This window comes from Pelodiscus sinensis, chromosome 1, assembly GCF_049634645.1.
Source record: "Pelodiscus sinensis isolate JC-2024 chromosome 1, ASM4963464v1, whole genome shotgun sequence".
NCBI lineage: Eukaryota > Metazoa > Chordata > Testudines > Trionychidae > Pelodiscus > Pelodiscus sinensis.
Genome location: NC_134711.1, coordinates 77530326 through 77546372, shown reverse-complemented (window position 1 = coordinate 77546372; position 16047 = coordinate 77530326). Strand labels below are relative to the sequence as shown.

At 45.1% G+C, this 16047-nt stretch overlaps 1 protein-coding gene across 1 annotated transcript in view; it reads left to right on the top strand.

Annotated features, from left to right (window-relative positions):
• Positions 1-1379, top strand: part of POC1B (POC1 centriolar protein B) — a 111699-nt gene extending 110320 nt beyond the window's left edge. Inside the window, exon 15 of the mRNA XM_075932901.1 lies at positions 197-1379. The gene's annotated coding sequence lies outside the window, so the exon portion shown is untranslated. The remainder of the gene's footprint in view (positions 1-196) is intronic.
• The last annotated feature ends 14668 nt before the right edge of the window (positions 1380-16047 follow it).

The following is a 16047-nucleotide window of genomic DNA, read 5'->3' as shown; positions in this document are numbered from 1 at the left end:
ATAAATGTATTTTGTTATGTATGTAATTGTGGTTTATTTGTAAGCCATTACCCTTCTGCAATAGCTTTGACTCATACCCACTGATGTTATTCTGTTTGTAACTCTTCCTAATAGATTTTATTATTGTTAATGCATCTCTGTACATTTTTTTAAAAAAAAAACATGCTAATGCTTATCTGTTCTCATCATTCCTCAGTACTTTCAACCTTTAATCATCATCCAAAAAGGCCCTTCTCTGACTCATTCTTCTCTTGTGATCTGACAGTTCTGCTGACGTCTGGACACTGAGAATGTGTCCTGTGGATGTGAAAATGAGTCCCCTGCCCCCTCCTTCACTGCAGCCAACATCATTGGAGTTAGGGAGGCAGAACCTTCTGCTGACCTCTCTGTTGCCTGCCCCAATGTCTGGCATGGTTAGGGAGACCTGGCTGGCCTGCTCTCCATCCTACTTCTGCTATCTTGAGACTCTTCCCCCCAAGACAATAGAAGATATTTTCCTAGGAGCCACATTGGTAGGCTCCAGCCCACATGGTCAATGCAAGGTGGGAGTAGGCAGGGCAGTAGAGCCATCATGGAGCCTTGTGGGGGCAGGGCTGGGAAGCTGATGAGCTCCTACAAAGTGGACAATTGCCACCAGGAGAAGAATGTTTTCCATCAAACTGAAGCCCAGTAAGTCGGATATTGTCAAGTATTTTCCTCTCCCAATGAGGAGTAACTCAGTGGTGACACAGTGTGTCCCTTATATACTGAGACATGTGACAAAAGAAGATGATTTTTTTTCTGAAAGTGCGCGTGAAATATATTGTCAGTGAACAGTTGGAACATCTGCCTCAGGTGAATGAATGCAAGGATGAAGTAAATCTGCTCAGAGAACTACAAATTTCTCGTTTGTTGTCAGACATCTTTGCTCGCTGGAGGGTTAAAAATGGAAGCTTAGGAGAAGAGGAAAAATATAAAATGCAATCACAGACACTTGGATTGTGATAATTGGAATATTGCACAGTGTAGTTTTTCTTTCCCCTCTCTGTAACTGGGCTTTGGTACTTTTGCACAGTGTCGTCTATCTGTGGTGGCTGAAAATGAAGGTAATCAAAGACTTCTATATATTCAGTGTAAATCTTCATTCTGAGCATTGCCAAGTGAATACATTCAGTTTTCATATGAAATTAGGCCAAATCCTAAGAAGCAAATTAAGCAGCCTAACTTTTTTTTTAACTGTGAAGTTGTTCCATAGAGGCTCCTGCAATCTTTTAGCAACAGTTTAAGGAATGGAAAATCAACGAATGCATGGAGGATGTCTACAGTTCCATGTAGTCCATTGACAGCTGCATAGTTAGACTTTTACTGTTGTTGTGTCATATTAAACATAATATAAATGGCTACGTGGGGAGCTGTTCCCACAGTTGTGCTGTCATTTGTTACTTGTAAGATTTAGACATAAACCTATAATTATGTCTAGCATCTTTTGCGAACGTTATTTCTGCTCTCTTTCTACTGCATCCAACTTCCTGGGACGCCTGTGTGTGAGGGGTGTAAGCAGGCTACTCTTTAATATGGTTTTAAATAATCCCAGCAGCTTTATTTAACATCTATTACAAAAGATTGCTCCCCTCTGCCCAGTTTGTTTTCATTGAACAGCAGTTGTGTAAGTGAAGGCAAATAATTTAAGAAACTTTTTGCCAGGTTATATATAGTGGGCCAAATCTTTACCTGGCATTAAACCAATGCAGGGTTAGAAACATTAGAGATTAATTTAATCTCTTTTTTTAAAACAAATAAGCACTTTTTAAAGTACTAAAATGAGGCTCCTTTAGGGGGGTTCCCCCCAAAAAAACCTGTATTCAGATGATGTCTGAATAATAGGAATAGCCAGAAATAACTAGCTGAATATTAATAGAGAGAGAGAGAGAGAGAGAGAGAGAGAAGCTAAAATTTGCAAAAGGGACCATGTGATTTGGAAGCCTATGTCCACTTTGAAAACTGACTTATTCACTAGGGTTCCCAAATCTCACCCTAAGTCAATGAGACTTCAGCTTCTACTCACTTAGGGTGTGTCTAGACTACATGGCTCCGTCAACGGAGTGTCAGCCGAAATGGTCAGGGCAGTGTGTGTGTGTGTGTTACACTCAAGTCTTCAACTGCTGAGACGCAAAGTCTCGTTGCAGTGGGCAGCTTGGGGGCTGGAGGGCGCCCCGAAAAATAGTTTAACGTCTGTGACTTTACTGCTAGGACCGGGGTCCCATCGCAGAGGGCAGCCAACAGGCTCTCAGATGCCCCGGTGTGTGTGTGCGCTATACACCCGAGACTTCAACTGCGGAGACCGGGGTCCCTTGCAGTGGGCAACCTGGAGGAGGTTGACGGGCACCCCAATAAGTTTATAGGGAGAGCTTATTACACCTCACATTTTAACTGCTAGAATCCAAGATTCCTTCACAGCGGGCAGCCTTAGGGAAAGACTGAGAAGTGCCCCAATGGATCTGTCACCGGGGAGTGACACAATCCAAAACGGTTCAAGTCAGAAGCTTGACACGCACTGGCTTATTTATAGGAGAAAGAAAGAGCAAAATAAAATAAAAGAAACTTGGTTCAATATATATATCTTTATAAGTGAATGAGGGCACCCCACTTATTCCCAAAGTTTATAGCTAAATCACCTTACCAAAGGCAGTTCACAATAGAAATGAAGCAGTTTGCCTTAAGAAAACTATAATGAAGTAACTAAACTTATAACAGAGTAACAATTAAAGTGTACATATAAAGAAACACATTGCAGGTAAAATTCTCACCCCTGCGTTCCAGACTTGGCGTGGCCAGCGTCTTTCTCTCAATCCCTCGGGAAGAAGTAGGGCGAGGTTGGGCGTCCCACGGACCTCGGGAGACAATCAATACCTGCCAGCAGGTGTAGGTGATTGGAGCTCAAATGGGGTGGGCAACTCAACCCTCTTTATACCCCTTGGGTCACATGGGCTTCTTCCTGGTCTCAAGTGGCCAATTAGGAAAAATGGCTTTGAATGCCAAGTTTCCCACGAAGGGTACAAAGCATAATTCACACCTGGGAAGATGCAGACAATGGGCACCTCTGGTATGTAATGGGCGAAGATTCCTCTCCTGAGACAGTGCAGGTGTGTCAATTATTGATACTAGACATCACTGCGACGGGAGACCTCCCAGTCGTCAGCTAGCCCATTTACTGTCTGGTTTCTGTTTATGGTAGAGTCAGGGACAGGTACCACACCTGCGTTCCCAGGGCATCAAAGGCTGACTGCCTTTCTCTTGCTCTCTGGGCGGGGGGGAAACAAGATGGGGTTCGTGGAAAAACAAGATGGGGTTTGTGTCTGGCTACACGGAGCCATGTAGATGAGTTTACTAGACATAGCAAAATGAAGCGGCGATTTAAATAATCGCCACTTCATTTGCATCAAAATGGCCGCTGCGCTGTGCCGATCAGTTGATTGTCAACATAGCGTGGTAGTCTAGACGGGGATCAGCCGACCCCCAGCCTCATTGCACGAGGCATAAAGGATCTGACGACAAAGGGTGCTAGGGTCGCTGATCCCCGTATAGACTACCGCGCTGTGCCGACAATCAGCTGATTGGCACAGCGCGGCGGCCATTTTGATGTAAATGAAGTGGCGATTATTTAAATCACCACTTCATTTTGCTATGTCTAGTAAACTCATCTACATGGCTCCGTCGACGGAGCCATGTAGTCTAGACACACCCTTAGGTACTTTAAAAAATTTTACCCTAAAAATTTTTTACGTATGGTTTGGAAATTCAAGAAAAATTGCAAAATGTTTATTCAACATAATTAAGTTGTTTCTCTATTTGCTGGATGTTTGCAGTTTCTTTCATCCAGAGGTTTCTTTATTAAACAATTAGGAAGAACTTATGTTAAACAGACATCAAAGAAAACTTATGGAACCAGCAGGGTGAGTAGCAAAAACATGCATAATATGACACTGAACAAAGGAATCTGTACCCTCAGTGTCAGCCTGGATTGCATATGAATATAAGTGTTCATAAGATCACATTGCTTACAAACTCAAGAATAATTCAGAGAAGATTTTGGCTCCATATCTGAGGTAAAATTTGATATCCTTTTATGTTATAATAATGTTATAATGTATTTTGGTCAATTTGTTATTAGTCACCTCGGTGTGTGTGTTTATGTACACACACAACAAACAGTGTAGTATATGCTTATATATACAGAATGTTTTAGAAGGTGTACATTTTAAGTAGTTAAAATTATAAAAAATATATTTGCATAAGAGATCTCAAACTGTTAAAATTAACAAACCCTTGCTCCTGCTTAGGCCCTCACCGCATTCAGATTAACTGCTTAAGATGCCAAATATCTAGTGAAATGCATGGCTGCCTTAAAAGATTTATCTTTTATCTAAAACTGAATGTCTGACACCAGTTCCTGGTATACTTGTAAACTAGGTCCAGAAGTCATGGGAGGATGTTTCTACCACAAGAATTTGCCAAGACAGCTTTTGCTGGTGAACATTAGGTCTTGGGAAGGGCCTGGAGCTGTGTAAGGGTGAAGGAGGCCACCTGTGCAGAGCAACTTATAGGTTGGGGACCCAAGAACTGAAATAAACATTCTTGTTCTCTCTTCAAGAACCGATGGCATCATAGTGTCTTGCAGGAGAAACTCAAACTCTTCAATACAGATCATGGTTTATGGGGAGATGAATTAAAAATATTTTATGTTTGACTTAGTTATGCGTGACAAGGAGTCCTGTAGCACCTTATGGACTAACAGATGTATTGGAGCATAAGCTTTCGTGGGCAAAGACCCACTTTGTCAGATGCATGTAGTGGAAATATCCAGAGGCAGGGATAAATATGCAGGCCAGAATCAGGCTAGAGATGACAAGGTTAATTCAAACAGGGAGAGTGAGGCCCACTTCTAGTAGCTGATCTGGAGGTGTGAATACTAAGAGGGGAGAAGCTGCTTTTGTAGTTAGCTAGCCATCCACAGTCTTTGTTTCATCCTGAGCTGATGATGTCAAACTTGCAGATGAACTGTAGCTCAGCAGTTTCTCTTTGAAGTCTGGTCTTGAAGTTTTTTTGCTGCAGGATGGCTACCTTTAGATCTGCTATTGTGTGTCCAGGGAGACTGAAGTGTTCTCCTACAGGTTTTTTGTATATTGCCATTCCTAATATCTGATTTGTGTCCATTTATTCTTTTACGTAGGGACTGTCCAGTTTGGCCAATGTATATAGCAGAGGGGCATTGTTAGCAAATGATGGTGTATATTACATTGGCAGATGTGCAGGTGAATGAACCAGTGATGGTGTGGCTGATCTGGTTAGGTCCTGTGATGGTGTTGCTGGTGTAGATATGTGGGCAGAGTTGGTACCGAGGTTTGTTGCATGCATTGGTTCCTGAGTTAGAGCTACAACTTAGTGACAACTAAGATGTACATAGTAGCTCTGGGTTTTAAATGTCTGCTCTGGATAAGATGAATCAGGCAGATAATTTCTTTTTTTAATATTAAAATGAGGTCTCTTCAAGACTGTGAGGTGGGCAGGGCCACTGAACAGCAACAAACTGAGACTCTTGAATGTTGCACAATGACAGATGTGTGCTGGTGTGCTGGTGCAACTAGCATATTACCAAAACCAGATGCTGGCCCATACTGTGCAGTGGTTGCTATGGAAAGTCCCACTTGAGTTGCAGAGCCTTACATCTAAACATACTCGAATTTAAAATCAATTTTAGCATAATGGCTTTTGTGCACAGTGATCAGTGAACTCCCGGTAGTTCCTTTTGGCTAAGTAGGCTTCTTGAGTCACCCTCCCCGGGATTGGGACCAATGATGAAAAGCAGCCTAATATCACAACCTGAGGATATGGAGTTTATTGACAGGGCCATGTTCCCTCCCTATTAATGGAAGGGTGAAGAAGACAGGGTGAAATCCTGGCTCCACCTAAGTCAATAGAAGTTTTGCCACTGACTTCACTAGCACCAGGACTTAACTTCCCGGCCTTTTCTCGGCTTGTAGTTGGCTCTTATTTTCCTCTGACTGTGAATGGATGAATATGTCACAATAGTGATTTGCTCTCCTCTTCTCTTTCTAAAAACAGTGAGGGGGAGGGCCTGCTGCCACTTAAATCTCATCTAGAGTGCGCTTGGTGAAAAAGAGAATTTCATGGCCGGTACTTCTTGTATACATCTCCCACATAGCTGTCACTCATCAATATGGAAACGTGTTCCAATTCATATCAGTCCTGATCTGTATATCTGTTTTTTGCAACTTACAGTACTGCTTTCACCTTGTGTGTTGCTTTTTGTCTTCTGTTTTTTTGTGTTGCTTGGCACCCACCAACAGTCAGCATCCTTCCCCGTGCCTCCTGTCTGCTGGTGGCTCATAGGGCTCCAGATCAATAACTTCCCTTCCCTCCCAGTACATCCTGCAGGTCATGGATCAGGTTTTCAGCCTTCAGGAGGCACTAGAAAGAAGAGGGAGGAATGGGGATGGGGTGTGCTCAGAGGAGAGGGCAGGAAAAGGTGGGATGGAAGATGGTCCAAGGGGATGGAGTTGGCCATTCATTCTTATGAGAAAATATTCCCCAATATCCATCATTTTGATATCCATCACTCTTTTCAAGAACACAACCCCAACATGTATAAGGGACCCCCTGTATGTTGGTTCTAAGGACTGTGTTACATTTTTGTTATTTGTTAGATGCTCTTTTTAACATAAGTTCAAATGATGGATTTGAAAGATTTCAACTGGAGGAAAAATATGGAGAAGTCTTTGGCTAGAGGGTGAAAACTCTCCCTTCTTATTGGATGTCTCTTCCTCCATTTGTGCATTGGGAAGGGTCAGTTGCACTCTGGTCTGTACTTATGGAACATATCCACAAAGTAGAATTGGCAGATGAGAAATTGCCATGTGGCTGTCTCTGTGTATGCACATGTGCACACACTGTGTGAAACCCCGGTCCCCTGAAATCAATGAGAGTTTTCTTATTAACGTCAGTGAAGCAGAATTTCCCATGCTGTGTGTATTCACAAATGTTGTGGACATACAAATAGAACATATCAAATAAGACAGCATCCTCCTGAATTTTGTGTTTTCCATGCAAGCCCTGATTTTACATATCCTATGTGCCTTAAGGTAAGGAAAAAGATAACTGACAGGCACAATTTTTGTCTTAAATATGCATTTCTTACTTTAGAGGATTGGTGTCAGATCCTTATTATAACATCATTTCTTGTGGTTTAATGGAGTAAAAAGCCCTTGTGCTTCTGAATTCTGCAATAACAATCACACTCTCAGGAAGAGGAAATGAGCAGTGTAGTACACACTGTATCTTTTAAACACTAACCATTGTTAAGAGTATGTTGCTGCAGACAGAGTGGCAGCAGGGCAGGAGGGTGGGAAGCAGGTGTTACCTGCAGGGAGCACCAGGCTAGCAAAAACAGTTTGTTAATTCAGATAAGTTACCCACGTGGGCACTACCCTTTACGGAATGGAAAGCCTTTTTAACATCACTAATTACCAGTAAGGGAAAGCTTAACAAACGCCTGTCGGAGCTGAACAGTTAAATTTCCCATCTTTGGCCTTTTATAGGGAAAAAAACCTTGATCTACTTTGTTCAGTCTCCATAGGATTACATTTCACACTTATTATTTTAGTCTGAGGTAATTTAGCTTCCAGATGCCCTGCAAGAGATGGGTTCTTTGCATTACAAAGAAATCAAAACTCTCTCCCTTCTAGCTAATCCTTCTTTTGTCCTTAACCTACCCCTTTCTCTTTCTCTTCTACCTCAAACAATGAATGACTTCATTGCAGGGCCTACCTCAAGCCCGTCTTCCTTGCAAAGCCCTCTTCATGCCAGGCTCATGTAGCTATGGCCACACTAGTGCCATATTAGACTTTGTCAGGATACCCCAAAGCTTTATTTGCAAAGAGTGAGACTGGCTGCAGTTTAAGTTGACCAAGAGGAACTTTAAACCCTGTACACTTCTTTGTCCATGTGTGTCTGTTGCTTCTTGCACAGCTCCATCCATTTCCATTTTCCTGGTGTCCCATCTGTATCAGTGACTCCAGAGAACATGGGACTTCTAATTCCACTGCTACTGACCATGATACATCTGTCCATTGTAATATTAAAACCAAATAATTGGCACCAAAACCCCACCCCATCATCCTTTCAGCCAGCTAGCATGTAACTGAGTTAATGTCTCATCTTTATACAGCAGACTCAGATGGTTACATAAATCTTTAAGACAGTCTAGACTCCTCAACTGGCAACCACACTGGGAACAACTTATCTCTGTCTCCCAGTTGCTTGTCTCTGAGGGTATGTCTACACTACAGCACTAATTCGAACTAACTTAATTGAAATTAGTTAATTCAAACTAAGCTAATTCGAACTAGTGCATCTAGACCTAAAAACTAGTTCGAATTAGCGTTTTGCTAATTCGAACTAGCATGTCCACATTGAGTGGACCCTGAACCGGGGTTAAGATTGGCCGGAAGCAGTGCCGGCAGGGCATCAGATTAGGACTTAGAGCGTGGAGCTGCTGTCTCAGGCTAGCCGTGGGCTGTGCTTAAAGGGACCCGACCCCCACCCCAGACAGACAGTTCTCAGGGGTTCCCTGCTTGCTTGTCTAACTCGATGAGGGACAGCAAAGCAGTCCTGGCTTGGAGTGCCCTGAGTACCCACACTCGGCACATCACAGCACTCGGCCATCAGCCCGGCTGCACTTGCCGCAGGCTGCGATCCGGGGAGGAGGGTCAATTGGGGGGCTGCAGGAGAGCTTCCACCCCGAGGAGCCCGCAGAGCCACCCCAGTCCTCCCCATCGGGGGCTTGTACCCCATTCCTCCCTCACCTCCTTCCATTTTCCCCTCCCTAGCCCCCCCTTCCTGATTTACAAAATAAAGGACACGTGTGTTCAAAAATAGAAACTATCTTTATTGAACAAAACTCGGGGAGACTGGGAAAAGGAGGTGGGAGAGGGGAGGGCAACTAAAATGATCAGGGGTTTGGAACAGGTCCCATATGAAGAGAGGCTAAAGAGACTGGGACTTTTCAGCTTAGAAAAGAGGAGACTGAAGGGGGATATGATAGAGGTCTATAAAAGCATGAGTGGTGTGGAGAGGGTGCATAAAGAAAAGTTCTTCATTAGTTCCCATAATAGAAGGACTAGAGGACACCAAATGAAATTAATGGGTAGCAGGCTTCAAACTAATAACAGAAAGTTCTTCTTCACAAAGCAAATAGTCAACCTATGGAACTCCTTGCTGCAGGAGGCTCTGAAGGCTAGAACTAGAACAGGGTTTAAAGAGAAGTGAGATCAAGTCATGGAGGTTGGGTCCATGGAGTGGTATTAACCAGGGGGTAGAAATGGTGTCCCTGGCCTCTGTTTGTGGCAGGCTGGAGATGGATGGCACAAGACAAATGGCTTGGTCATTGTCTTCAGTCCATCCCCCCCAGGGTACCTAGTGTTGGCCGCTGTCAGCAGACAGGCTACTGGGCTAGATGGACCTTTTGGTCTGACCCAGTACGGCCATTCTAAGCTCAGGACTCAGGGTCGGGGGTCTCACTGGACCACCTTGATTTTCATGCACACCTGCTCCTGGGTGGCGAGGCTGGCAGCTATTCTGCCCTAGACAGCCACTTTCCTGTGCCTAGTGCGGAGGTCGTGGATGAGGTCCATGATGTCTGAACTAGACCTGGCGGGCGCCCGCGTCTGGTGGACCTGGGCAGGTTCCCGGGAGCCTCCAGCCTGGTCCCGGGAAGAAGCGGAGTGCTAGGTGGCAGCGGGTGGCTGGCTCGAGCCATGTCAGGTGCAGGGTCTGCTGGCTGGCTGCTGGCAGGCTTGCACCTGGCACGGGCACCGTAGCCAGACTGTGCCCCTTTAAGGGCTGCGGGGCCGGGAGGGGGGCAGAAGAGTTTCCCTGGTGGTGCCCAGAGTGGCCACCAGGGAAAGCTGGGGAGGGCTAGCCTCCCACTAGTTCAAATTAAGTGGCTACACAGCCCTTAATTCGAACTACTTAATTCGAACTAGGCGTTAGTCCTCGTGGAATGAGGTTTACCTAGTTCGAATTAAGCGCTCCGCTGGTTCGAATTAAGTTCGAACTAGCGGAGCGCTAGTGTAGCACCTATCAAAGTTAATTCGAACTAACGTCTGTTAGTTCGAATTAACTTTGTAGTGTAGACATACCCTGAGTCCAGCAAACTAGCTCTGTGGAATCTACTCCCACCTTTGTGGGGTTGGCCTCTGGACAGTTCTCTGCCTCCCCGTTCTGTCACAATCTCTGTATCTCTGGCGCTCGCCGGGTGTGGTGTCTTCTGGCTCACAAGTCCCTCCTGTGACTTTGGATCACTTGGCCCTTTGGTGTAGTCAGCTTGTTTGGCCTGATTTGCCACTGCGCCACTTACACCAGCTTTATTCCACTCCTTCTAGTATCTCGCTAATGGTTAGAGCATGCCTGTCTAGAGCCTACTTTCTCAAATTATTGTTCATCTCCTTTTGGCAGTGTCTCCTTCTTTCTTGTCTTTCCTCACTCGGAGTAGGCTTTTTGGTCCTTTATTCCATCAGTGCAAGTGATATATGTTTTGGCAGCCCTATAATGAGGTATTCCTGTGTGCCAAAAATATTAACAATGCTAAGCCAAAAGAAACATCCTTGGGTAACCGTTTCTTAGCTGTTTTCACAGAGGATTCCACCTTACCATTACTCTATGGAGTCACTGAGCAGGAGGTATAGTGGTCAAACTCTCATTTACTTGCAAAATCTTTGAATTCTTATGAGGGCCATTGGGGTCCATAGTTGATGAATACAGTGTCTCGGAGGCCATATCTCACAAAGTGAGCCTTTGGTTTAGTAATCAATTATTTGCTTCTTGAACAATGCAGGGCATCAGCTGCCCCAAATGTTAAAAAATATTAGCCTACTGCAGTCAAGTCCTTCCCCTGGTAGGGTGGGCAGCTCATCTCTCTCTCTCTCTCTCTCTCTCTATATATATATATATATATATATTAAAGAAAGTTTTTCCTGTGGGGCAACAGAGTGACATCATCACACCACTCTACGTTGCCCAGCCCCCAGCCTCAACAGAGTCCCCAGAAGAGGAAGAGGTGACCATGGCTTAGAGTCCCCAGCCCTCCCCATAGCAGTGCACACGCCTCTCCACAAACCGCCTCTGGCATGGAGCCTTAGGGTTTTCTCCTCTCCCCATTCTCCTACAGGAAGCCGGTGCTGGCACACTGATCTTATGGGGATGGGGGAAGGGCTCCAAGCTGGAGCTCCAGGCACTCAGTGGCACTGCTGCTGCCACCCCTGTCACTCCCTGGCTCAGCCCCAGCCCTCCTCTTGTGGGGTACAAGAGGCAAGGGCACTGGCTGTGGCTGGGGGGAAGGAATGGTGGGGCCAAGAGGCCAGGGAGCGGGATAGGGGGGTCAGGGAGGAGGCCAGGACTGGCTGAGACTGGAGAGGGGGAGTGGGGGCTGACAGGCCAGGGACAGGCTGGGAAGGAGGATGGGAGGGGAATGGGGGAGGGGGGAAGAGGCCAGGGAGGGGAGGGGTGGCAGGGGAGGCCAGGTCTAGCTGCAGCCGGGGGTGAAGTTGAGAGCCCGAGGGAGGCTGGGGAGTGGGATGGGGGGGGGGGCGAGAGTCCAGGGCTACGGCTGGGGGGTGGGGTCAAGAGGCCAGGGCTGGTGCAGACCCTGGACCTCATCTCCCCAGTGGCTGGGTCTGGTGCAGCCTCTGGCCCTCCCCTCCCCAGCGGCCGGTGGGGGGGGGGCAAGAGGCTGGGGCTGGCATGGCCACCAGGGAGAGAGCCGGGCTTAAGACAGGGGAGTTGGCAAGCATAATGAGCAGGGGGCACCACCCCCTTGTATGGTAATAAAGACCTTTTCTGCTAGCAGCTATCACAAGACTGGTAAGTGTCACACCCTTCTGTCAAGGAGCAGAGTTGTGTATTAATTCCCAGTCAATACACCCACCCACCAGCTAGTCTCTGACAGCTGGTTCTCAACGCCCAGGTGTGAGGCCTGAATTTTTTGCATGACATCCTCACCTAATGAGGCATGGAAAATAAATAGCTCTTTGTCCTCAAAATATGATCCCAACTTGCACACTCATGCAATTTGATAGGATGGTTCTCCTCCTCCTGATACTTGTCTTTTGTCTTCTGCCTCCTTACTAACATCACTCTTGATGAGGGATCATTGGTGTCCTTTTCCTCTTTGATTTCCATCTGCTTTTCTATTGAAACTAAGAAAGAATGCAGCACATTAATGGCTTCAACATCCCAACTCCCTGAGACTGGGTTTATGTGCCTTGCTCAGCATGGTCATTTCACACTAGCAATCATCCTGGAAAGTGTCAGATCTCTACCTGGCAGTGATGGAGGCTCATCAGTTTGCACTGCGAGCTCTGTGAAGCACTAAGCAGGGGGTTTGCCATGACTGTCTCCAGGATTTGTGCTCTGATTGCAGTGTTACAGGGTGGCTATCGTCGTGCTGATGGAATCTCTTCCCCTCCATTTCCACAGCCAGAAGCTCTTTTTCTATTGCATGTATCCTCCATTCAGTCTCTGACAGTGCTCTGCTAGCATAAGATACTGGCTGATTCTGCAAAGGAGCTACACCCAGTCCTTCCTATGAAGCATCTCACTGGCGTGTCTGCGGCTCTCCTGGCTGGGAGCACTTCAGGATGGGGCATCTGTTACCATTTGTTCAAGCATGTCAAATGCTTGTTTTGGGAGACTCGCCAGTCTCCACTCAGCACCCTGTCTTGTGAGCTGACAGCCAGGTATAGACAGAAAATATATCATACCTGTGAAGCGCTCTACCCTTTTCACATCTCCTGGAGTTGGCTTGTCTCTGATTTCTTTGATCTTGTCGGGATTTGTTTTTTGTCCCTATGCTGTGAGGTCTAATGTCTGTCACGTCTTTCTGGTTGAGTCCCATTTTTTCTGGGCTGCGTTTCATGTTCTTGTCTTTGCATTGCTGCAGTAAAAGCCTGTAGGTTTCTGGTATGGCCTCTCAGCTTCTTTATCGTTCCTCCCTTTGTCAACAATGAGGATATCATCCTTTGTTTTTTTCACCTCAGGCAGTCCTTCCAGTACTCGGGTGAGCCTTCTCTGGCACCCCTTCTCTGGTGCAGGCTTGGGCCCGTCAACATGTGCAGCCATCTGTGGCAACTAAATGTAGTTGCAAGGCTTGTCAGCATGCTGGAGTCTTTCTCCAGGGTTATGTGCCAAACCTGTTCCTCACATCACAGCCTATACAAATTCTGGCTTCAGAAACTTCTAGCAAGATGTCCCCAATTGTGGGAAATGCACAGTGGCATCTTTGAATGCCCAGTTCAGTGGCTTCGGGGCTGTGAACCTGTGTAATTTGCCTCATGGCTTTTTTGTCCCTACCATTCTTCTTACCCGGACTGTATTGGCCTCCACAGGTGCTATGATACTGCTGCTCTGCAGGCTTCCAAGCTCCTTGCCCCTTGGATTACATAATGCCAGTGGTATTTCCTTCATTGTAATCTCATAGGTTGCACCCCAGGGTCTATATCCCGTCATAGCTTTCCTTTGAGGCCAGTGTTTTCCCCAGGAATTGAAATTAGGGGGGGTGTTAGAATTTACGGGGGGAGAGGGTATCAGGGCCGATGAGGGGTGAGACCGTGAGGGTGAAGGTGGGCTGTATCGCACCACAGTAAAAATTGAAAAATGTTTCATGACCATTTTATTAGATTTAACTCATGTTTTAAAATCACACAAATTAAAGTTGGCTACTCAAGCCTTCTATGAAGCACTACGTCTACATCCTTCTTGGCTTCTTGTTATAATTTTGCACAACTCAGTTAATGAACTTCTTGAATGCAATGCGTTCATCTTCGGTGGCTTCTCATGTGTCCGATACTTCCATTCCTTCAATTGATATGCTCATTAGTTCATTCACATTATAAGGCGACTTCTTTCAGAACAAAAAATTCTATTCAATGATGAAAAAGAATGCTCAACTGTAGCTGTTGTGACTGGGAGTAGAAAGAGATGAATTCCTACTTCTTTCATCCCAGGAAACATAGCATAAAGATCCGGTCGAGCCACTAGTGATGATAAAAAAGAAGTTGAAGTCAAATCTTCATTCATTCGTCGTATGATATTCCACTCTGTGTTCAAATTCTGTATTCTGTCCTTAGCACGTGGCAGCCCCATTGCTAGTAGTGCCTCACTCCACTCAACTGTCAGGCTATGTCTACACTGGCATGATTTTCCAGAAATGCTTTTAACGGAAAAGTTTTCCGTTAAAAGCATTTTCAGAAAAGAGCGTCTAGATTGGCACAGACGCTTTTCCGCAAAAGCACTTTTTGCGGAAAAGCGTCCGTGCCAATCTAGACACGGCTTTGCGCAAAAAAGCCCTGATCGCCATTTTAGCCATTGGGGCTTTTTTGCGCAAAACAGTACTGTGCTGTCTACACTGGCCCTCTTGCGCAAATGCACAAGCAACCATCTATTTGGGGTCCAATTGACAAGCATTTTACTCTTCTAAGATGTGGTTTGTCACAGATGCAGCCGATGTGTTTTCCATAATTTGAAAATCTAGAAATGCATCTACTGGCCTACCACTGACATCTTTTGTAACTTCAATAAATGAGAACACTTTGATCGACAAACATTGGGAACTGCCTTTAGGTTTTGGAGACACTGTTTCTTCAGTAGCTAGCTATATTTGTGCTTCGGGCTGGTCGGATGTAGGTACACCACTTGACCCTTCAGATGACATGTTGATATATTCTTGGTTCTTGATGTGTTCTTCACCTTGGTTAGTTTTTGAGGCCTTTGAGTGGAAAAATTGTTGTATTGTTTTTTTGTCTTTTCATTTTCACTTTGACCTGCAACATATAAAAGAGAGATGACTAAATTAAATGTTGTTAGGATATTGCAAATGTAACATAAGGATAATGCAAAATATACCAAAACACATAACAGAAAATATCATATTGCCTCTATATAAATCCCTGGTATGTGCACACCTTGAATATTGTGTGCAGATCTGGTCACCCCATCTCAAAAAAGATATATTGGAATTGGAAAAGGTACAGACCTGGGCAACTAAAATGATTAGGGGTATGAAACAGGAGGAGAGATTAAAATGACTGGGAATTTTCAGCTTAGAAAAGAGATGACTAAGGGGGGATTATAATGGGGGGTCTATAAAATCTTGACTGGTGTGAAGAAAGTGAATAAGGAAATGTTATTTAATCCTTCACATGACACAGAACTAGCAGTCACCCAATGAAATTAATAGGCAGCAGGTTTTAAAAAAACAAAAGGAAGTACTTCTTCACACAACATAAAGTCAACCTGTGGAACTCTTTGCCAGGGGATGTTGTGAAGACCAAAACTATAACAGGATTAAAAAAAGAACTAGATAAATTCTTGGAGCACAGGTCCATCAGTGGCTATTAGACAGGATGGGGAGGGATGCAATACCATGCTCTGAGTGTCCTTAGCCTGTTGCCAGAAGCTAGGAATGGGCAACAGGGGATGGATCACTTGATTACCTGTTCTGTTCATTCCCTCTGAAGCACCTGGCCTTGACCACTGTTGGAAGACAGGATACTGGGCTATATGGGCCACTGGTCTGACCCAGTATGACCATTCTTATGTAAAAATTAATTATAATAATAAAAATGTTTAGTACAGAAACTCCCCAACAGAATGACCTCTCAAGATAGCAACGATGTGAAATAACAACTTTGGCAAATAATGCATTTTAAAAATCTTGGTCTACTAGGAAACACATTTATATAAGTTTCCATTCCCAGTCACAAATCTAGCATTCTGGAGCAAAGTCACTAAAATATAGTCCAACAAACAAATGTTTATTTAATGTGCCCCTCATTTTCCCCTCTACCTCACCCCACTCACCGGTGTTGTCCTTGGTCAGTGGAGATGCAGAGTTCAGAGGTGCTTTCATGTGAGTACACCTCCCCGGTGGGGGGCAAGAAGGCACCTTTCTTGTTCCTCCAGCTGCTCACAGTTTGCTCTGGCCGCTGTTGTTTG